Consider the following 23,175-nt stretch of genomic DNA (forward strand, 5'->3'; position numbering starts at 1 on the left):
AACTATATCAGTACTTATAAAGATTCCAAACTGCAGAAAAGAAAACAAAACAAAAAATCCTATAGGAATCCAGCAAATCACAATCACTATGCTTTCCAAGGAACAAGAGTATACTTAGGCATCCAGGAAAAGGAAAGATACATATTTTCTATATCTATCTGTCTATCTACCTATTTATCTATCTCCAGAAAAAAATATATAAATATATCTTATTGCAGACATATGGATATCTGAAAGTAACAAAAATGTAACTTTAAAAAGCAGTACTGTAATAAACTAAGAAAAATCATGGGTTGTTCATGAATATGCCTGAGCCAGCACAAGCTCTAAGAGGGTAAAGCCTGAAGGTGATCGACATGTCCTTTGGACAATCTCCCAACTCACATTTTCTTCTGTCCTCTCTTGTACGGAGACAGCTACCTGTCCATCCACTGGCTGGGAGGAAAAATGACACCCATTTACCCTCAAAATTTCACTAAATGCTTTTTACACTCAATAATGTCAAGGAGAAGAATTAGCCCGAGAGAATTTTAAGACACCCACAAGGAACATTTTACTTAGGAAAGGAGTGCCTGAGATCTAGGCCACTAATAATGAAAGTAATTAAAGTGGCACTTAACTTGCTGAGTATCACAACAAAGTGAAACTGTAGGCAGACTTGAAGTTTAGAAAGCTTTTGACACCAATTAAGCATTGAAAATTTCAATGTTGTTTTCTTAATTTTCTTCTTTGTTTCATAACTGTAATAAGCTTTTCCATTTGGCCTTTGTCCTAAGATAAGTTTACACTCATCTCAATACACTTCAGTCAACTAACTTTTTAGTCTTTTTTTTTTTAATGTTTTTATTTATTTTTGATACAGAAGAGACAGAGCATGAGAGGGGGAGGGGCAGAAAGAGAAGGAGACGCAGAACCCGAAGCAGGCTCCAGGCTCTGAGCTAGCTGTCAGCACAGAGCCTGACGCGGGGCTCGAACCCACAAATGTGAGTTCTGACCTGAGCTGAAGTCAGAGGCTTAACCGACTGAGCCACCCAGGCGCCCCTAGTCTTAAGACCATTTACCAATGAACGAGGGACCGAAAATGTACTGAAATTTTCTCCTTGTCACAATAAATCTCCCAGTCCCAAATTCTGTTTATGATTTGACTATGTCAACATATACTTTCTCACACGTAAAAACAAAACTGTAAGTTTATATAACAAGAGGAAATACCTTGAAATTTTATAAGCAATTAATTTAATGAGATTTGAGCAATTACCCTTTTGCTACAATACAAAGAGAACAGACTCCTTTATATGGAAGGTCCTAGGTATGCATACTGACCAAAGCACAACTTCAAGAAGTCAGACATATACTTGACAGACACAAGGATATGAGAAATTCTTTCTTAGGTTTGCTTCTGGAAGAATAAAACAGCTGCTTGGAATAACAATCTTCCAGGTTTTTCCAGAAAATTACCTTCATTCTCTCCTTAGCCATAGACAAGTAGGATAAATGGGATCTTCTTGGATTTTCCAGACCCCTTACAATTACCCACACAACACCTACAACAAGGATCTCAGTTTTCCCGACGTTGGCACCACCACCACCTGCTACATTTAAGAAATCCAACTTTGGAGCCTCATCTAGATGGGACTCATAAATCTCTGCTTCCACAAGTCTTCCAGGGACTGATGATCTTGAAGTTTGAGACCCATTGAAAAAAGAGTAGTTTCCCATTCAAAAGCAAATGCACGTTGTAATACTGTGCCTAGGTGAGGCAATGGCCAGCTCACGTGAAGCTTCGCCATTCCTCCGATAAATGTCAGCTGGGAATTTCCTTAGCTACTAATGATTGTAAAATATTTTGGTATGAATACAGGTTAATACCCCACTATTTCATTTGCCTTTGGTCTTAGGTAGCTAGTTAGATTCTCCTGCCACTAATAAACTAAGTATAATTTAAAACCGCTTAAAGGAAAAGCTTCAATTCAGAAATAGTGTCTGGCCCATCTAATCTTTTATATTTTTCTTTTAGATAAAGGGCCACAAAGATATTAAGTGTTTCTACATTTAAATTAATCTCCATGCACTAAATATTCTAAATAAAAAAGTTACATAGATTTCACCCCAAAGAAAAAGCCAGATCCAAAGGATATGGCATTTCTGGCTTTAAAATCATTCCTCAGCTGGAATAGAATTGATTACTGTTTAGTTTGTTTTGCCTTACAGATATCACCCTAATAATACAAGAGTCCACATTATGAGCAACATTACAAAGAAATTTTATAATTCCTAGACATATTTTTCTTCAGAATATTTGCATAATCTTAAAACTCAAGAAATTCTTGAGGAAAACACTGGATAACAAAAGTTGTAGAATACCCAACACATTTACAGGAAGGATTTAGAGTCATTCCTATCTTAAATACATCACAGATTCTGGATTGTAGACACAGTGCATCATAACTGAATATGTATTAAGGCTGAAGTGGGAATGAGTTTTCCTAGTGCAGTGCTTCTCCAAACATCATCTTTGGGTGATACATAGCATTTCCAGGGAAGTCTGCGTCCTGACCTAGTGTATCAGATACTCAGAGGACGAGTTTCAACAATCCCTCTAGGGGATTCTGTGCTCACTAAAGTTTGAGAAACACTATACCAGTGAAGTGCCTACACCTGCATCTATCTTCTGAGATGTAATGCAATCTCCTTCTGAATAATGATAGCCTTTTGTAAAAAATAAAATGATTTATGCATTCATTCAGCAATCTTTTATTGATTACCCACTTGGTGCTATGGTAGGCATAATGAGACAGAGAAAAAGGGAGAAGGAGATTGAGAGAGAGAGAGAGAGAGAGAGAGAGAGAGAGAGAGAGAGAGAGACTGACACAGAGGGTGGGAGGGAAAAAGGAAGAGAAAGAGAGCCTGAGAGGAACCTAGGAAAGGAGAGAGAGGAAGGCAATGCCAGAACTGGAGTGATAGCAGAGAAAGGAAGTGGTTAAATTTGAAAGTATAGCCCATGTTAATGGTATCTGATTCTGTTGCCATACTAAAGAGTGTTCTAGCTAATGCTAACTGAGGGAAATTCAGAGGATGCTGTTTTGTTTTTCCTGCCATATATCATCATTTAGTTAGCCACAACTTTACCACTGCTAATAGCAAGGATGAGCATGAAAATGTGTGAATAGTGCTTTTCCTAGATTCTTAGACCTGATCCATCATAACGATTAAGCAGTTCTTTATTTGAAAGTTTAGCTAGTTGCTCCAAAGCCAAAGAGAATCTATGTGAGAGTGGTATGTGTTCTTATTCATTTTACCAGCAAAAGAGTACCTCACTACCAGAAATTTTGGAATGAATGTTCTATGTGAATGCTCCCTAAGCCTTCCAACAGGTCCCAAACAGATATTCCTTCATTTTCTAACTTTCTCCCTTTCTTCTTCCTCTTATAGTCCATTTCCTTCTTTTTATTTTTTTTTTAAGTTTATTTATTTGTTTTGAGAGAGTGTGTGTGAACACAAGTTGGGGAGGAATAGAGAGAGGGAGAGAGAGAATTTCAAGCGTGCTCCACACTGTCAGCACAGAGCCACACACAGGCTCAGGCCCACACACTGTGAGATCATGTTTAAGCAAAAGTCAGATGTTTAAGCAACTGAGCCACCTGGCGCCCCAGTCCATTTCTTTCTAGTAATCTCCTTGACACACATGCATCATGCTCAAACCCACAGAAATTCAGCAGACGATGTAGCGCCAACACAGGAGTCCATAGGACTAATGGCCATGAGAAGGCCTATGAGTCTTTGCAAGAACATGGAAAGCTAATTTGCAATGCAGTGCTAAAATGTAGCTTTCCTTTACCCATCTTCAAATGTTTAGTAAAGTTCAGTCTCACTAATGCCTTATGTTGGTGCCTGAATTGTTTCTAGTATTTAGCAAATTATGACTAGTAACACTGACTAATGTAGAGAATATAAGAGCTTGGTCCATTTCTCTCCTAAAAAAAGATTACATCTTGAGAAGGATGGGACTAGCAAGATGCCACAGCAATGGTCTCCGTAAGATAATGGTGGCTGCAGCACATGGGTGGTTCAGTTGGTTGAGCACTTGACTCTGGATTTTGGATCAGGTCATGATCTCACAGTTTGTGAGTTTGGGCCCTGCGTCAGCTCTGCATTAACAGTGAAAAGTCTGCTTGAGATCCTCTCTCTCTGCCCCCACTCTCAAAATAAGTAAATAAGCTTTAAGAGAGAGAGATTGAGAAAGAGAGAATTATGGCTACTTTCAGAGTCCCCTGGACACTCTCACTGGCCATCATCTACATAGAGCCATTGGAACATCTCTAGAAAACCTTTTTATTTTAAGTGCCATACAGACATACTACATGCAGAAAGTGGGTTGAAACATTGAAAGGTAGGGGACAAAGGCAAAAAACATGAGATACTAGGTCAATCTCACGGCCTCTAGACAACAGATGCTACCACAGTATCTTGGAGAGATTTCTTTGCTAATTCTGAGAAATCTCTTAGTGTATACAGAGCACCCTCTTTCTTACTGAGAATTTTCCTCATTCATGTGGTCAAGATATTTATTTTAATAATTAATGCTATTTTGATTTGCAAATAATAATTGCTTTAGCAGCTAGGCTGAAGTAATCTACCTGTACAGAAAGAGAAGTTCCACTACTTTTCTGTTTGTTTGTTTTCAGATTTTATGAGTGCATATGTATGTATGGTTTATATACACTGTTCCATATATGATGATCCCCTGTATCTCTAGTCCTATTCCCTCAATAGAACTCCAGACTAGGATAATAGTATATTCAACTTTCTATACAACATCTCTACTTAGATGTGTGAAGCATCTTATTCTTTATATGGCCAAAAAGACATAAATTCAAAAATAAATAAAACTTAATTATCCTTTCAGATTTGCTCTTCTCCTAATTGCCCCCACTTAGTAAATGGCAGCACTAACTGTGTAGCTGCTCAAATAAAAATATAGACATTTTCTTTGATTCTTTTTTGTTACCTTTCTCTCCCCTTCATCTAGTCTATCAAGTATTAAAATTCCACATTTAAAAAGATATTCCTAATAAGGTCCAATTCTAATCCCGTCACCATCATCTCTCTCTGGGATTATTACAGGGGCTACTGATGGCTGCCCCACACCCACTCTTGCTGCTTATGTTCCATTCTCTACCCAGAGGCTGAAATGGTACTTTTAAGAAAAAAAAGAAAAATCACATCATGCCATTGCCTTCTTAAAAGATCCCAATAATTTCCAAATTCACCTTGAAAAACAACCAAGTTTCTCTGTTTGTTCTACAAAGACCTATATAATCTAGTCTCTCCCTAGCCTGATGGTGCTCTCTCCTTCAGATTCACCACACTGCCTACTCTAGCCCTGTGCTGTCCAGTATGGTAGCCTCTAGTTACACGTGGCTATTTCAGCTTCAATTTAAAACCATTAAACTTAAATAAACTTTAAAGCTCAGTTCCACATTTACTCAAGTTACATTCCAAATGTTTAACAGACACATGTGACTAATGGCTACCATATTGGACAGCATAGAGATTGTAAAAATGGCAGACAGTTCTATTGCACAGTGTAACAACAGACAAAGTAGTTTTCCTTTCCCCATTTCTTGAATATGCCTGGTTTATTCTCACTACAAATTCTTTGTCCATGCCCTTCTTTCTCCATGAGTTGCTCCAACACAATCTGTGTACATAGTTCCATTTCATTTATATCTCACTGTAAATGTCACTCCTGTGAACTAAATATTTGTATCCTCTCAACATTCATATGTCAAAGCCCTAATTCCTAGTGTGCTGGCATTTGAAGGTGAGGCTTTTGGCCTTTGGTAATTAAGTCAGGAGCATAGAGCCCCTTCATAAAGGGATTAGTGCCCATATAAAAAGAGACACCAGAGAAATGATCTCTTTCTCGACCACGGGAGAATACAAAAGGAAGGAGATATCTCTGAACCAGAAAGAGGAATCTCATTATATACCTAATATGCCGGTACCTTGATCTTGGATATCCCAACATCTAGAATTGCGAGAAATAAATGTGTGTGTTTTTAAGCCACATGGTAATTTGTTATACCATTTGTTATAGAGGCTAAGCTGACTAAGAAACCCTTTTTGCCAGACCACTCAGTCTATAGTCGCCACCCAGATACTTCCTTTATAAGACCCAATTAAACTTTCTCCGATTGCATTTATGGCTATGTCATATTTCTCTTGATCATTTCTTGTTCGTTTGTTTCCTCTCTCATGAGCATGTAAGCTTTCTGGCACTGAGACTTCATCTGTCTGACTGTATCACTTATATCTAGACTAGAGTCTGGCAAGTAATAGGCATTCAGTAAATACACTAAAACCTTGGATTGTGACCAACTTGTTCTTCAAGTGTTCCACAAGATAAGCAAACATTTCTAACAAATTTTAACCCTATAAACAGGTGATATCTTGCAATACGAGTAGTATATGATGCCGAATGTCACATGACACAACTGAGTCAGTGGTTTTTCTCTCTCTCAGTCTCTCTCTCGCTGCAGGATTGTGGGTGATCATCTCCCATGTTCAGATGCTTGGTCTCAGGCCACAGTATTTGGCAGAAATCGGTGATTTTTCAGAACATTGGAAGGTGCCCACAACTGGCACTAGTGTTTTTTTATCACTTCAAAGCACCTATGGGATAGTTCTTTGCTTTTCCATACAAGAGTAAGCTTAGGAATGCTTTGCTTCATTCTAGGTTAGGCTGCCTACAGATATAGACCCTTTTCTCTCCTGCCTTATTGCCAGTTACATTAAATGCATTATAGGACAAAAGCTTATAAATACTGTATTGTAGTCAACATCTGTGCGAGCATATACAATGGCCCCCATGCTGAAAAAGACTCTCTGTAGACAATAGATAGCAGTGATTCTATTAGTGATCATGGAAGTCGTCCTACATAACAACTCCCCTCCCTCTTGTCTCTCTCATATCAGCCACAAAGATTTTCAAGGGTAACTACAGGTTAATTTGTTTATTTTTATTTATATTTTATATTTTCTTTATTATTTTGTTTCATATTACAGAACTATAATCATTTTTATATGAATTTCTTTGGGCTGTAGAACAAATTATCTGGGTTTCCATTATTTCTTATGGGAATTCACTTTGATATACAAGTGCTTTGGATGACAAGCATGTTTCCAGAATGAATTATGCTCACAAACCAAGGTTTTATTGTACTTGAGGAAAGAAAGGAGGTAGAGGAGAAAATACGTTACTATTCACAGTACACATTGATTTTAGTATACTAATATTTAGAAGAAAACTTGTCATAGAAATCAAATGTAAGCACTTAATGTACACAATATTGAATTCAGTACATTCATTTTGAACTAAATTTAAAGTCCAATGCCCACTTTCTAGCTCTGCGTCTATCTTGGACATATCATTTTTCATCTAAGAGCCTCTATCATAGCCATAAAAGAAGGTATTCAGACTAGAGTTAAAAGATTTCTTACAGGTCTAAATTCTATGTTCTTATACAGATATTGAACTCAGGAGAAATATTCAGTCCTTTCCAATTTGACTAGAAAATACCTGTTCAGGTACCTTTCTTATTCTGTGAATATCTTCTTTGAGTTTTTTTACCTATGCTTTAAATTATCATCATATTGCATGGTCTTAAGCTGCCTAGTTATTCATAAAGTAAAATTTAAAAAAAATTAAATGCAGAATATTAGAGAAAATTTTGCTGTAAAGAAATGAGCTAGCTATTAAATTGAAATTTAGGGACGCATCTGAATAAGGGTATCAATTTAACCACAACCTAATTGATTGTTAAGCAATTGATCAGATCAAATTAAAACAATCAAGACTCTCACATCATTTTGCTATAGGCATGTCAAGTCATATGGATAAGGACAAAGAGCCAGGTAAAAACAACTCTATCTGATGAAAACTCCCATTAGAAGTTTCTAAGTGTGGATTTTATAAGTAAGATCTGCCTTATTAAACACTATAGTACACCTTTTGCCATAAAATATGCAAAATGTAAATAAGTATGTATGTAGTGCATGATTTTTAAAGTCCTATAAAAAGTCTACTTGACAAATTAGGCTAGCATTTTGTTTGCTATGGAGCATACCAAAATGCCATTTTCCTTCTTCGTGATTGTATTTTTTATTATTTTGCTGAATTGAAAAGTTACTTTGATTTTCTTTCTCTTAAAATTTCAAGATTTACTCTAAAGAATAATGTAAGAGGCTCAGCAAACAAAAAGTGTGATAAAAAATGGCCATAATTATGTCTGCTTCCTATGCTACTTTTAGTAGTAAAACTAATCATTTGAGTTTGTTATTTGTCACCAAACTATAAACTTTCACTACCAGAAAAAAAAAAGTTTTTAAGTGTGGAAGCCATACCCTTGTTTGATGTCTTATTGTTCAAACAGAAGACATTTGAGAAAACATAGGTTTGAAGAACATAGTTGAGGGCGCTTGGACGGCTCAGTTGGCTAAGCGGCTGACTTTGCCTCAGGTCATGATCTCTAGGTTTGTGGGTTCCACCCCCAAGCCGGGCTCTGTGCTGACAGCTCAGAGCCTGGAGCTTGTTTTGGATTCTGTGTCTCCCTCTCTACCCTCCCCCTGCTCACACTCTCTCTCTCTCAAAAATAAATAAACATTAGAAAATTTTTGAAGAACACAGTCGTGCTTTTGGAGATAATTTATTAAAAGAAATAAATTCTCCAAAGAACCTACTTAAAAGGGCACCATGTCAGAAAACACAAAAAGGGTCCACTCTGGTTAGACTCCATGCAGTTGATTCATATGAAGATTTTCTTGAGCAGAGGTAAGCCAGGGTTTTATCATATTCCTTTTTGTTTCATCCCCAGGACTTAAAGCATTACATTAAATATTAGATGAACTACAAATATATAAATAACATTTCTAAAGGAAAGGAAGTCAAATATTGTGCAATTGCCTTTTTCGTAAAAATTACATAACTTCAGTAAAACTTCTGTCCATTCATAAAACTTCTCTTAATTTTTCATATCCCTCTTAGGCATTGTGAAGGAGTCTCAGACTATTTTCAGAAAGAAACGTGGGTGGTATCCTTCGGTGCAGTGTCTTCAAATAAAACATAGTGATGAGATAAGAAATATCTTCATATCCAAACTGCTGAATAAGAGTGAGCTCCCAAAGCAGGGAAAGGCCCAGACTGCCAAAGATAGCTTGTTCCTGGAACATTGTAATACTTGAGATTTACTGCTTATTAAAATGCAAAAGGCCATTACTTCCCCAAGAACAAATTTTGTGAACAGAGATGAACCTAGGAAGCTTTTAGCCCATTTCCTGAATCATAAACAAAGAGCTCCATACACAGCAACTCTACGAGATGTAAAGGGGAGTATATTATATGATCCTTATTGGATTACTCAAAGCCTCAGCGAAGCTCCCTTCAGCAGTGACATAAATCAAAGCTAACTGCTTCCATAGAAAAGCAATCAAGTTTTTAAGAGAATGTCTTTGTTCCTGAGGTTGTACAGTAAGATTTAGATGCTTCTATTAGGTCCTTTGCTAGGGAGTATACTTAAGTAATTATAAGAATTCAGCCTGGAAAAACACCTGGACATAATTCCAAGAGAATTAAATCTTTGGTTTAAAGTTTTGCATACTTTATGGAAGTATGTTCCTATCTACCTTCCGAAAACACACACACACACACACACACACACACACACACACACACACATCCCCTTGAATATTGCAAATTAGTATCTTAAATACTAAATTTTCCACACTTTAGTATTATTATCTGGTTTAAAACAAGTGCATTTTACATGCTTCTAGAAAGAAAGAAACCCCTAACAGCTTAAATTTAGGGGAAAAAATATTAAACCACAAGAAAATGTATCTTTTGGAATATTGGGGAAGTAGTTTAAAAATGTGAAATCATTCCCTCTCCAGAACCTCTTATATTAATCAACATAGGTTTCCACAGACTTACTGAGAGATGTCCTTAAAATGAGACAAAACAATAGTGACATCCTGGCTAAAAATAATTTGCTGCAAGATGTAAAAGTCCTCAGGGGGTCGATAAGAAGCTTTCATTTTCTTTTCTATCATTGCCTTGAGGTCAGATATTTAACAATGCTCTAGATTTAAAAGCACATGCAAATCTTACATTCTTTTGAAGCTGACTTTTGCCACTTAGAAGAGTAACAATCATTTTCTAGAACTGCAAGTTAAAAGAACTGGTTTTATTTGTTGTTTGCTTTGAGAATCAGAGCAAATCAAAATACCTTCCTAATTTTGCCTTTTACAGAAAATATATCTGCAAAATTAGATCGATATTTCCACCTTTAGGAAGTCTTCAGGAGTGAATTATCATTCAGTTGGAAAGTATTTCTGGACCAGTACTTTTGTGGCTATGACTGTGCTAGATTACGGAAAATGCAAAATAACCTCATGGCTCAGTTTATGGCATCAAGGAAGCTGTGGTGTAGTGGACCATGATAACACCTAAAAATATGAGACTAATATAAGTAATAAATGTGTTAAATTCTATAGCAAGATTATTGGTGTTATAAGAATTCAGAGACATGGATTATCAATAGAACTTATCAGGGTTGGAGAATCTTGTGAAGAAAATACATTTTAACTCGGGCAGAGGAATTTGGACTTGTATCAGTATCCAAGACCGCTTAGATGATAGGGGTAGGTATGCCAGCTAGAAGCCCTACACATTACCTCAGAAACAAAATGATAAAGGCCTGGGCTGTGAAGGGGGTGTTGGAAATAGGAAAGTGACATTTGGATTAAAAAAAAACCCAATTGGTCTTTGTAAATAAGTGGAAACAGTAGAGAGTGATTGTAACTTAGAATATATACTACCAGGGTTAACAATCAGGCACTCATAAAACATAGTAACCTCTGTCTTAGTCTGTGTTCCTCTCAAAGCACAGCTTGAGACAAGGGCAAGGGATGCAAATCACTTATTTGGGAGAAATTCCCAGGAAAGAAAAGTGAGGACGTGCAGAGAGAGGCAGGGGAAGGAGAAAAGCCACTTAAGGGTGCCTTTAATGGGCTGGTTAGCAATGTGAACACTTACAGGATTCAATCCCAATGGGGACCTTCAAAGACACTGGGACTAGCATGTTTTAGAATTGTTCTACCAGGGGCGCCTGGGTGGCTCAGTCGGTTAAGCCTCCGGCTTCGGCTCAGGTCAGATCTCACGTTCGTGGGTTCAAGCCCCGCATCGGGCTCTGTGCTGACAGCTAGCTCAGAGCCTGGAGCCTGCTTCCGGTTGTATGTCTCCTTCTCTCTCTGCCCCTTCCCCTCTCATGCTCTGTCTCTCTCTGTATCAAAAATAAAAAATAAAACATTAAAAAAATTAAAAAAAAAAAAAGAAGAATTGTTCTACCAGAAGCTGGGAGGCTAGCCTTAACCAACTGACTTCTACACCCGTTGAGGGCTGCTTCCAGGGGCGTTATCTTCCCCATTCTTCTGAGTTAGACCTGTGTGTCGGTTAATCAGCCTCTTCTCCTTAGAGAAAGCCTTGGGCAGCAAAGCAGAGAGACTCAGAGTGCAGACTGAAAAGTGCTGCACTATCGCTGGCACTTTAAAACTACAGCTGCACTACAATCATGGGTCCCAGAATGTCACACCGTGTGCCACTGCTATAATCACACGTACACTCAGACATGTCAAACACAGATACTACATCAAAAAAGCTGCAGTGAGATATGCAGCTTAGTTACGATTAACAACTCAAGTTCGGGATTCAACTTGGCTAGGAATTCAGTGTTCTTCTCTGTGAGACTTTGGATAAGTTACTTCTTCTAAACTTCCTCAGTTATGAAAAGTCAGTGAGTTAATTCATGCAAAATAATTAGCCCAGTGGGAAAAAATCCCCCAAAATATTGGGTCTCAGAAATATTTTTTTAATTGGAATTCCTAGGAAATTTGCAAAACAAAGGGGAAGGACAAATTAGTAGCAATTCTCAATATAGGACACAGCAAAATTGAAATCAGCATTTTGGTATGCATTTTTATTACAATGACATGATTGCTCGTGGCCCTAATTAAGTTATTTAATAAAGCTCTGAAATAATACTAGCAAAGAATGTGCCTAAAAGCTGAATACCACCTCATCCAATTGAAATCTTCACTTTCATCAAACCATCGTAAAGAATCATTCCACAGCCGCTGCTCCTTGTCATTGATCTCTGGCAAATGCTCTGGTTTCTCTGCCACACTTCACAGGCAGCGCAACTGTGTTCCTTCCAAGAGGGTGGGCTGCTGTCAGCACCAACCAGGATAGTGGTTATTCAGCAAACACATGCAGGCCTGACATACATTCTCTGACTTTCAGACTTGACAGCGGTATGCTGTTCAATCCGGGCATGACAATGTATGTCATTAGTTCTATCATGCACACCCACCTGCACCAGATAGTGCTAAGGGAACCAATTTTAAGATCAACTAAAAAGGAATCCGTTTGCATGATCATGGTCAATGTCCACCTCCACTTTTATTCATCATAAGTCTCAAAGTTGGTAGGTTCTATAGAGGTCAACACCAGGAATCCCAGAGAATTATTTATAGACACATAAAAAATTGGGTCCAGAACATAGACCCATAAAATTTTAGGTATAGAAATGACCAAAGACATCCAGATTTTTCATTATAAAGTAAAGAAACAGAGAATCAAACATGTTAAATTATTTGCTCGTAGTCATGCATGGATCCAGCACCAGATAGAACATGCTGAGCCCCTTCTGTATCTTTTTCTGCCCTTTAAAGCCTCATCTCCCAGGTTGAACCATAAATTTCTGCAGGGCACAGGATGGCTGTGAAAGCTAGATTAAACAACACTAACAAAATAGCAGTAATAACAATAATATGCCAACTACTATTTCACAATTAAGTTCTAAATATTAACAGAGAAGACAGATATTTCACATATTCATTCCACAACTACTTACTGCATGCCTATTATGTCAGACGCCCTGAGAAATAGCAGTGAAAAGAGAGCACAATCTCTAAAATCTATTTTAATGATTATATAACTGTGTAGTAGTATGATTATACTCATATAACTGTATACTATGTACAAGTTCATGTTCTTACAGATGAGAACACAAATGAGCAAAGTTCATCAGATTTGAAAGTATATGCACCGAAGTCCCTCCTAGATAGGCTTTTCCAGGCAAACCTGCATGGCCCTACAACAGAGGAAATTTGATCATATGATTTTGACAATTCGGTCAAAATTTAAAGTATGGGCTTTCTCGGGGCGCCTGGGTGGCTCAGTCGGTTAAGCCTCCGGCTTCGGCTCAGGTCAGATCTCACGTTCGTGGGTTCGAGCCCCGCGTCAGGCTCGGTGCTGACAGCTAGCTCAGAGCCTGGAGCCTGATTCCTGTTCTGTGTCTCCTTCTCTCTCTGCCCCTCCCCCTCTCATGCTCTGTCTCTCTCTGTATCAAAAATAAATAAAACATTAAAAATAAATAAATAAATAAAGTATGGGCTTTCTCAAATTTGTTTTATAAAGTTTGTACAGAGTTACATTATGTCTAACAACATTTGAATTTATGGTCCTTTAGAAATTTTCTTTTTGAAAAAAGAATACTCAATATGTTATGTTTAAGATTATTTCTGAACTTAAAACCTTGCAAATAGGAAAACATTTTCTTTGATAAAATTAAATCTAAAGCAAAGTGGATCTACAGTGGTTCTAAATATATGTATTATTAAGAGATTTTAATTTTAAGTCAATTACTGCTGTTTAAGTGAGCTCTTTTTCATATGTGGAAGTTGTAGAAAGATATTAGAATTTTCTTTCCTTTTGGGCAAGAAAAGTTTAATAAGAGCATTTGTTAAACATTGCAGGAAAAAAAACTAAGCAGAATAATTCTGACTTTTCTAAGTTCTTTTAAGAAGGAAACAGTCAGGGCACCTGGGTGGCTCAGTCAGTTAAGTGTCTGACTTCGGCTCAGGTCATGATCTCACAGTTCCTGGGTTCGAGCCCCGCATCAGGCTCTGTGGTGACAGCTAGCTCAGAGCCTGGAGCCTGTCTTCAGATTCTGTGTCTCCCTCTCTCTCTGCCCCTCCCCTGCTCACACTGTCTTTCTCTCAAAAATAAATAAAACATTTGAAAAAGAAAAGAAGGAAACAGTCTAGGGATCATTCGTAAGAATAGAATGAAGTGTTCTGCTTCCTTTTGTTAAAAAATTCATTATGATTTGCCTTAACAATTTTCTAAAATATAAGCGACTCATCATAAAACCTGGAAAATAACTGTTGAACCTTAGTAGATGTAAACACACATTTCATATTATGTGTTGAATGTGATCAATGATCCCAACAATATGACTTTTGAAATCTTTTTATATATTTTTAAGCTATTTCAAGGAGCAATGTGAAAGACTTTTTTTGATCTTACAAAACAACCACTCGGTATATCGAACAAGACTTGATGACTTGGGAGTTAAAGCTTACTTTAGAGAAAGGAAGGGGCACTTTACTTAAAAACAGCCCTGAATATCTCTTAGAGTTTTCCACTGGACTAAGCTGAACTATTCCATATAGTTTATCACGTAAATGCGTCCTCTGCTTTGGGATATCAATAAGTCTTGATTAAATATTAAAGATGAAATAATTTGTGATACTTAACCACTTCTAACCAATCAGGGTTTTTCTCTGGTGAACAAAAGATGGCTGTGCTTATTAATAACTGTATATACAACTTAGGCCAAAATCTTCGCCCTGTACTCTATGGAGACTGTTTACTTGAAAGCCCTGATATGAGCAAGTGGTTAGGGAACTCGGAAATATCAGTAGCTTCAATGAAGATACACAAATGTAACTGATCTCCTGGATCAGGTAGAAATCAAATGTCAAATGTAGAATTTCAATGGAAAAGATACCTAACAGAAATCATACTTATTCTTGGTTCCTCTATCATGACTTATACAAGTTAATAAATATTTTCATACTAAATAAACTAAGTCCTTCAATTTCATGCATCAACTCTCTTTTTTCTTTTCAATCTTTATTTTTTTGTTGTTGTTATATAAAACACATGTCCATTCCTCTTCCTCCAAAAAAAGCATCTGGGTTGATAGTAATTGACTCTTTTTAGTGCACTTTTACTGAGCATTTTCTCTGACTCAATGGAATTAAAATAGAAATTAAGAACAAAAACATATCTGAAAATTTCAAATGTTTGGATATTTTTTTAACCTGCTAACTAATTTATGGATCAGAGAAAAAAATTCCAAAGTAAATTGAAAGATGTTTCAAAATAAATAGTAATTTAAAAATAAAAGAATAAGAAAACCTGTCAGATGCATGCAAAACAGCAGAACTTGGGAAAATATAGAAAATGTATTACAAAAGAATAAAGACTTTAAATCAAAGTTTCTACCTTAAAAAGATATGAAAGGAAAAGCAACTCAAAGTAAGTAGAAAAAATGAAGTAAGATAAAAATGTAATATAAAAGGAAAGTAATAAAGGTAAAATAAAAATAGAAATGAAGCAAATAATTAAAACAGCAGAAATAAAAATAATAGAAGATGTGCAGACAGAATATGTAAAAATAAGTTTGTTTTAGAATTGATTAATAGAACTGATAATACGCCTAAACTGACACTAAAAGAAAACATGAATTATCAATAATAGAAATGATAAAGGAACTATCAATATAATAATAGAGATATTAAACAGATAATAAGGTATTTTTGAACAAATTTATGCCAACAAATTTGAGAGATAAGAGGAAGTGGACATATTCTTTGAAAGACACAAATTATCTAAACTGACATAAAAAAAGAAAATCTATATATTCCTACATTTGTATTAAAAAATATCTTTGGGGCGCCTGGGTGACTCAGTCAGTTAAGCATCTGACTTCGGCTCAGATCATCATCTCACGGTTCGTGGGTTCAAGCCCCGCGTCAGGCTCTGTGGTGACCGCTAGCTCAGAACCTGGAGCCTGCTTCGGATTCTGTGTCTCTTTCTCTCTCTGCCCCTCCCCCTGTTCATGCTCTCTCTCTGTCTCTCAAAACTAAATAAAATGTAAAAAAAAAATTTTAAGATATCTTTATAATTAAAGCATTTCTACAGGGAAAATTCCAGGGCATAAAGCTTTGACAGGTGAATTCTATCAATCATTTAATGAAGAAATAATACTAAGACATTAATTATTTCAAAATATAGAAGATGAATAAATGCTTCACAAAATCAGAATCCTGGTGCCTTAAAATGACATGCACTTACACAAAAATGAACATAGACACAAAAAATCTTGATGTAACATGAGAAAAACAAAAATTCAGCAGAATATAAAAAGGAAAACATCACCCAACAAAGTGGGGTTAATTCCAGAAGTACGAAGTTCAATATAAAAAAAATCCATCAATTAAAATAATTTGTTGCCTTAACAGAATAAAGGGGAAAAATGCTCATCTCAACCAGTACAGAAAAATAACTTACCACTATACAACACTACAGCAACAGTTAATGAGACTAAAAGTCTCAGCAAGCCAGAAACAGAAGGAAACCTCCTCGGTCAGATGAAAGGTATCAGTGAAAATCTCCATTTGGCACCACACTTAATGGTGAAATATTCCTTATATTCTTCATAAGATAGAGAAAAGGCAAAAATATTCATATACACTACTTCTATGTAATAATCTACTAGAAAGAGCTCACAATGCAAAAAAGACCAATTATAAAGCATAACATTTGAAAAGAAAGAAGTAAGATTCTCTTTGCTCAGAGACAATAAGGTTGTTGACATAAAAAATTCTAAGTAATATTTTTTTGAGGAGAGATAGAAAAGCACAAGTGGGGGAAGGGCAAAGAGAGAGGGAAACAGACAGAATCCCAAGCAGGTTCTGCACTGCCAGGGGCGAGCCCAGTGCTCGAATCCACAAACCTGTGAGATCATGATCTGATCCAAAATCAAGAGTTGAATGCTTAACCACCTGAGCCACACAGGTGCCCCCAAAAATTCTAAGTCATTTCTTTAAAAAAATGCTAGAACCAAAAAATTTAAAAAGATCGTCAATATGTCAATATTTTAAAAATCAATTCTATGGGGCACCTGGGTGACTCAGTTGGTTAGGCGTCTGACTCAGGTCATGATCTCACAGTTCATGAGTTCGAGCCCTGTGTTGGGCTCTGTACTGACAGCTCAGAGTTTGGAGCCTGCTTCAGATTCTGTGTCTCCCTCTCTCTCAGACCCACCCCTGCTCACGTTCTGTCTCTCTGTCAGAAATAAATAAACATGAAAAAAAATTAATTCTATTTTTAGTAGCAAACAACTGGAAAATAAAAAACATTGGTTGTAATAACTAACAGCAAATTTACACATATACACAGGAAGGAATAAATCCAATGAAAGTTGTGCAAGACTTCAATACTAAATTTATAAATCAACGATGACAAAAATAAAGATCAAATAAATGAAGAGCTATGCCATGAATTGAGAGACTGAGTATTGTTAAGACGGCACTTCTCCCCAGTTGTTCTATAGATACATTACCGTCTCAGTCAGTATCCCAGGAGATGTTTTTGCATGATTGACAAGCTGTTTCTAAAGCATATGAAAATGTAAAGAATCTGGAGAGTGAAAAAAAAAATCTTAAAAAAGAAAAGAACAAATTGGAGGATTTACACAATGTAATTTCAATGCTTACAAAAACAAAGCTATAGATATCAAATCAGTGTGGCATTAGGCTAAAGATAGACAAACAAATAAAAGGAACCAAACACAAACTCCAGGGATAGACCTACACTTTTGATATTACTTGATCTTTGCCAAATGTGTCAAAGCAATTTAGTGAGGAAAGGAAGCTTTTAAACAAATTAGTGCTGGGAAAATGGTAAAATGAGACTAACACTAAGCTAAAACTCTCATACTTCTGGGAAGGAAGCAAAAGAAAATAACTTTAGGACCTAGGCTATATGTTTTTTTACAGAAAATACAGAAAATCCTAACAATAAAATTGCTAAATGGGCTGTACCAAAATTTAAAACTTCCCATCAAAATAAATGGCAAGTCACGGGTTAGGAAAATGATTTTCAAAACATGTATTTGGAGAAGGACTCTTATCCAGAATATATATAGAATTTCAACAACTTAATAATAATTAAAGATGAAAAAAGCCAGACATCAGGGAAATGCAAATTTAAACCATAGTCAGATGCCCCTATATACTCACTAGAATAGCTATTAAACCGCTTACAACACGAGATTTGACAAGAATGAAGAGGAATGGAACTCTTTAATGTTGGTAGACAGTAAAAAATGGTATGACCCTGTTGGAAAACTATGTCGAAGTTTCTTATAAAGTTAAACACGCATCTACCCTATGGCTCAGTAATTTCACTCTCAGCAACTTACTCCAAAGAAAGAAACCTAATATTCATAAGCAACAAGACAGATATAAATAATCATAGAAACTTTATTCATAAAATCCCAAGTTTGTTTTGTTTTCTGAAATGACTATCCACAAATTGTGGTGTATTCACAGGACTGCTACTCAGCAATAAAAATATGCAACTTGGTACTCACAACCACATAAATGAAACCAGATACAAAGAGCATTACCATAAGATTTTATTTATATAAAAAACAGAAGAGCTAACTAAACTATGGTGATAAAAATCAAAACAGTGATTGCCTCTTTAAGCTGGAGAGGCGGATTGACTAGTAAAGTAAGACAAGATAAGAATTTTCTTGGGTGATGAAAATATTCTGTACCTTGATAGAGATGTGGCTTACATCAATGTCTGTATTTGCAAAACTTATTGTATTATACACTTAAGTTCTATACATTTTTTTTGGTAAGAATATCTCAATTTTAAAAAAAGGAAAAAAAAATCTCTACCAAATATGAGGCATATGATTTAAATAGCTTACATCTTCTAAATATGTCAAACAAACAAAAAAGAGTAGTAAATTTTCTTTTCCTCTTCTAGTATAAAATATAATTGATTCTTCATTATAACTGAATGATCTGCCTCTAAGACTGAAAATTACTGAGAAAAGCTCTAAATTTTCTTACTTCCTATGTATATTTAATGAAACAAACCTAGCCTAAGTTATCAGGTGAAATACATTTGAATTTATTCTTAGCCAAACATGGTCAAATTTTCACATTATATTCTAATGCTAAACAAAAGTTTATTTCATTCTCGTGCTAAATTTGATGCCAAGAAAATAGATTTTAATCATTTAGAATACAACTTGTGTACTTCCAAACTTCTTTGGTTTTCTGTTTACAAAGTGTTTCTTAAACCTTGACTACATTAAGTTATCAACATCTTTTGTCTTTCAAATACTCTTTCATATCCTTTAATACTCCTTTAACACATTGCAATTTCAAGTTTAGCCATCTTTTGATACACAAATATGGTTTAGGTTCTCTTTGATCATCTACTCAGAAACATTAATTTCGAACATCTATTTTGTGGATTTTCATTCCTGAAGTCAGAGGCCATTTATTCATTCAATGCTGCTTTCTTTCTATTCCATATTTCAAGGTGTCTGAGGCTGGTGATGAGACCTTTTAATATAGAACTAAGATTTTTCCCATCTGTATAACAGGAACAAATTAGGGCATTCATCTAAAAAAAGCAAAGTACTTGAATAGTGCAATCGCTGATGAAGAATGGGCAAAAATGGTACTTGAGTCCTCTAAATTAGAGCATTAGTTATTGTCCTTTAGAAAGAAAAAAAAAATCAGAAGATTAGACTGAACTAAATTGAACAGAAAAGCCAATAGTGAAGAATAAACTGGAAGGTGCTCAAATCAGGAGAGTGAAGGTGAATGCTGAGAACATAACAAGTTTCAAAGGTAGGATGTTAACACCCAGGGATCTGGATCACATGACCCAGTGCACTCAGTCATGCCTAATCTAAGCTTCAGCGTTGCTCAAGATAGAAAATCAGTGTTCTCAATTCAGGCTGCAGATACCCAAGAGAAGCTGTTGATGTCAGATGTTAAAGTGGGAATTAGGGCCAAGACCTTAAGCAAAATGAAGTAAAAAGTGAGAAAACTATCTAGATAATTCAAGTTTAAAAGAAGTTTTATATAAGGTGGCTATAAATTCAGGCAAAGGCATATTTTTGGCTTATAATTTAAAAAAGTAGCTGTCAGCTTTTCCTCTATGAAATGAGGCAGATTAGAGGATTTGTGAGTCCCTTCTAATTACTAGAATCTATGTTTATTGCCTCAATTATCTGAATATTTCAAGCAAATCTATTTGGGGCTTGGAATATTCATATAATTACCACAAGTTTTAATCTAACTTTGCATGTGTGGACACAATCTTAATGGTGACTTCTTTGCATTTGGGAACTCTTTAGTTTGGTGGGAATGCCTGCAGAGAATACTCTCTGTGGAAACCCGAGGCTGTATGTGTTTATAGGGTTGGGCTAACATGAAAACACAGGGGTTCAAATTCTATGTTTTCTATGTAATCAAGAGTTAAGAGCTCAGGTGCCAACATTTTGATTTTAAAACTCAAATATTTCTGACTTGCTACAGTGCCTCCCAAACTAAGGTTTTAAACATCCAGTAGCTTGGTTGAACAGATAAACAATGGAAACTTTCCCTTTCTGGATGAAATTAAGCCTTTCTTTAATAATTCAGAGAATTACATATCTCAAATCCAAAACTAACATAGAAGCATAAATATTATGATTATGTATTTAATAAAAGTAATTTATTTTCCATACAATGTAATTCCATATTAAATATAGAAAACACACAAAACCAAGAAAAGAAACACCCTAAATCTTTTTTTAGCCAAGTGCATAGTAATCAGTTCTTTTAAATGTATTTCTTTTGTAAAACCAGAAAAACCAAATCAAAATGAGGTCCCTTAATAAGATGGCTGTATAATTACAAGTAGTTCAGAGAGATGCTAGAAGTATCTTTCAATTACCAAAGGAAACTTCCTTAAATTGGGGATTTAACTTTATTCCTCTCTGAATCTCCCATAGCACCTTCCTCACAGGAAGTGTTCAATAAATGTGTCCTTATCTGAATAGAAGAGGGAACATATTCTCACTAGCAAGAGAGACACTTAGCAGATTGTTCAAACATACTCTCCAAGGAATAACAGAGTTCACATTAATGATTCAGACTCCAGGGTCGTCCCCAGACCGTCTGAATCAGAATTTGCAGAAAGGAGCCAAGGAATCCATTTAAAAAGCACTCTATATGATTCTTTATGATCAAGCAAGTTGGAAATAGTGCAGTGTGAAATTAAACCTAAGAGAGGGTTCTGCAAAATTTCAAGTTCTTGGCTTGACAGTTTCAATTGTTAAGGTCTCCATAATTTGGTCTTGGCTTAACATGCCAACATCATCTCCCTTAATTCTCAGACAGTCTGTAAAAGTCAGGCTGGTCTATTCACAGAAAGCCTGGTGGTTAGGAGTATGGCATAACCATAAATATACTGGGGTTTGAACATCCTGGTCTATACTAGAAATAGTTTTGTGATTCTGGCATCATTTGTAACCTAACTTGTTTCCATACACATGGACTTGGTTCTGATTAATAGCCAGGTCATCCACCCTGCACTTGACACTTTAACTGTGAAAAAACGTCCTGGCTCTTATTGCAATGAAGACAACTAATCTAGACTTGCTCTGCTGCCTGAAGTCAAGCCAACTGCTGACTGTCCCTCCACTGCATTTCTTCCTCCTGATGTGAGGCATAATTATATCACACACGTAGAACGGTGAATGCTTACTTTGCCAATGGTCATATTAAGAGACAACCTTCTAGTTTTCTTGAAATTACAAATATGGTACAAAGAAAAGACCTCATTGTTATCTCCCAGTTCTACAGAGACATGTCACCTTAGCACTACAGCACTAATTTCTGATTTCCTACCCTTGGCACTATTTAGATGTCTGGATGCCAGACTCAGGATGACTATTTATCTGTGACACAAGAAGCATGAACTGCTCCAAGAAACCCAAAAATCCCCCAGGCCATAGCTGGTATGTTACATTTATGTAATGGATATGACGTATCTCCTATAATATTTTGTACTTTAACTGATGTGACCTCTTATTTAAGTATCACGATACTGGAATTACTAAACTCTCCCATGAACAGAAAAACTCAACCCAGATGGCTCTGAAAAAGAAATCTGTTACTAAAGCCACACATCTAATCACATACCAACTGAGCAAAAGTTAAGGTTAAACTTTTATTTGAATAGATAACCCTTTGTGTGTCATTAGCAGATATGCTTGGGCAAGAAAGTAATTAAACCTCCCTGAGATCTAGTAAAATGAGAATAATAATACTAATATGGTTCTTTTTGAGTAAAATCCTTGGAGTAGATATTAACACATATTAGGAAATCTGTATTTGTTAGTGTTTTTCTTTCTTTTCCTACATTTCCTGAATATGTCTTTCTTATTTCTCATTTTTAAAGATTTGCTTATACTAAGCTCGCTTCCGTCAAGCCTATTCAAATCGATTCAGCCCTCAAGATCCCATTAAAATCCCACAGCACAGCCCCTTTATATTTGTCAACTCACTCGGTGCCACAAGAATCTTTTGCTTTGATAGAATTCATATAATGTTAATGTTAGAAAATAAATTAGACTTTGGAGCGCCTGGGTGGCTCAAGCATCCGATTTGGGTTCAGGTCATGATCTCACAGTTCATGGGCGTAAGCCCCATGTCAAGCTCTGTGCTGAGAGCTCAGAGACTGACGTCTGCTTTGGATTCTATGTCTCCCTCTCTCCCTGCCCCTCCCCTGCTCACTCTCTGTCTCTGTCTCTCTCAAAAAATAAACATTTTAAAACATTATTAAAAAGAAAAGAAATTAGACTTTAATCAAATATTATTGAGGTACATTTTTGTCTAGCATATTGCATGTATATATTTATTTGGCTAATTTAGCTTATAAGGGAAGGGGCAATAACATATGATTCTGTATATCTCCCAAACACAAGTGCTGTGAGGTACTCAAAGCAGGAAAAATGAAATAAAATAGCATTTGTTCATGCTTTTTTAAATTCAAGAAAATATTTGCTCTATGAAACAAAGACAAACTATAAAATATAAAAAGACAACTAGCTGAAGGGCAAAGGAATTTTTTGAACAAAACTGAATGAAATGTGGTAATAGAATAAGAAAACTAATGATGCC

At 36.0% G+C, this 23,175-nt stretch overlaps 1 long non-coding RNA gene across 1 annotated transcript in view; it reads left to right on the forward strand.

Annotated features, from left to right (window-relative positions):
- The window catches only part of LOC115294895, a 94,394-nt gene that overhangs the window by 62,150 nt on the left and 9,069 nt on the right, over positions 1–23,175 (forward strand). The window contains exon 3 of the long non-coding RNA XR_003910212.1: positions 21,917–22,010. This is a non-coding gene — a long non-coding RNA (uncharacterized LOC115294895). The remainder of the gene's footprint in view (positions 1–21,916; positions 22,011–23,175) is intronic.

Source organism: Suricata suricatta, chromosome 6 (assembly GCF_006229205.1).
Source record: "Suricata suricatta isolate VVHF042 chromosome 6, meerkat_22Aug2017_6uvM2_HiC, whole genome shotgun sequence".
Classification (NCBI taxonomy): domain Eukaryota; kingdom Metazoa; phylum Chordata; class Mammalia; order Carnivora; family Herpestidae; genus Suricata; species Suricata suricatta.